Genomic DNA, 1,865 nt, shown 5'->3' with positions numbered 1-1,865 from the left:
GAATTGATGGTACACACGTTGCTCACAGTCGAGTGCCACAGGAGTCAGCAGGGCTGGGGCCGATTCACGAAGCAGTTATGCAAGCATTACGAATCTGTACATGTTTTCTCAATCTTTGGCGGCTTTGTTTACAATTGTTAAACAGTTGATGTGCTCCGAAGCACTAGGAGGCTGTTTATAACAATAACAGTTAATTGAAAGTTTTCATGCTTGTAAACTGTTTAATAAATGTAACCAAAGCCGTCAAAGACTGAGGAAAGATATACACGTTCGTAAGTGCTTGTATAACTGCTTCGTGAATCTGGCCCCTGACTACAGTCGGCCAGTCTAGGGGGAGATGTCAGTGTGTTAAAAGGTTTGGTTTACTTATCCCAGTTCCCGGAAGTTAGTAATCTGGTCGAATTTCCTTAAAGGTACCATAGTAGCAGAGGTTGTCAAGACGTTCTTGAGGGACGACCATGTGAAGGATCAGTCCTGCTTTCCTGCACTTGTATTCTAAGCGACATGAAACTCGGTGGTAGTTGTGGATTATGGAGGTATGATAGCTGTCCCCCTTGGAAAGTATATTCGGCGGCTACGATGGATATTCCCAGAGGAGACAGCATGGGAACATTTCAGTCTTGTTGGTGCCAGTGCGGGATCTAGAAGAAGAGATGGTGCCCGGGCGGCTGCATGAGGGGAAGGAGAGCCAGTGACATTTACTGAAACATGGGTGTCGGTAATCATCGTGGTCGGCTTCCTTGGGTTCGTCTTTGGAGTCGGTCGAGTCAGATGAGTTTTCGGAGCAGGCTTAGTCATTCTGGTCAGTTGTCCTGGGTGTTGCTGCCGTTCCTATTAGTGGGACAAGCTCGAAAACTGTGGAGTCACTGTGAGATGGTGAGGGCTCCCTGGGAGCTGACTCAGAAATACCCAGGACGGAGGGTTCGGTAGCCGTTGTAGAAGCTGGAAGGTCATCGGGTATAGCAGCTGTTGGAAGTCCATTCATGACGAGCAGCCTGCTGATGACGTGGATGTAGCGGGTAATGTCGTTGGCCGCTATTTTGTCGGCGAGGTGAAGGACGAATAAAAGGGTGATCTTGATGGAGGCAGGAGGCTGGACCAGTGGTGGTGTGGTCAGTGGTGGTGCAGTCAGCTGGGTGTGGCATCCCCAGGGGACAGGCAATGGTAAGGGAGTCTCACGTGTGTGTTTCCGGGTTGAAGACTTGGAATTCAGACGGCAGTGGATTTGCTGGTCGAGGTATGGTGGTGGAGGAAGGGGGTTGTCATCTTTTGGATTTCCTCCTGCCAGAGGAGACTGCAGTGTTGGTCATTACAGAGCAGGCAGCGTCGGTGGGAGGATGTTCAGTCTGTATAGTAGTGGTTCTGGGCACGGAGGCTGCATCTCTGCACACGCTCAGTGCACTTCCTGGTGTAGTGGGAGTACTGGAAGCACTTGAAGCACTGCCGGAGTTTCGTGAAGTGTTCTATAGTCACTTGGGTAGGTAGTATGGTGATCCCTGTGCACTCGGCATTGGAGGTGGTCTTTTACAGCTGCCGCTGTCAACGTCGGGTTCTGATCGTTGATGATGGCGAGGATGTCGTCGCCTTGGTCGGTGATCCATGTAAACCATTCCTGGAAAACACTGTCCTATCCGCCAGGTAGTGTCGTGGTCGCATGTGAGTGATGCCAGCGTCCTTAGAGGTCTGTCGTGGCGGTGGTAGTGAACATCTTCTCAAGGTCCGAATCAATGGTAAAAACCCAGGTGAACACCTTGTCTAGTCTCCAGGATGTCGACCGGCGAGACGTTGGCGGTGGAGATTTGGGCTAAAATATCGGCGGTGGAGAGCTCTCTCAAAGGCTGACTTTGATCCTATGCAACATGGGA

The sequence above is a fragment of the Procambarus clarkii genome, unplaced genomic scaffold (genome assembly GCF_040958095.1).
Source record: "Procambarus clarkii isolate CNS0578487 unplaced genomic scaffold, FALCON_Pclarkii_2.0 HiC_scaffold_119, whole genome shotgun sequence".
Taxonomy (NCBI): domain Eukaryota; kingdom Metazoa; phylum Arthropoda; class Malacostraca; order Decapoda; family Cambaridae; genus Procambarus; species Procambarus clarkii.
This window is presented reverse-complemented; position numbering follows the sequence as displayed.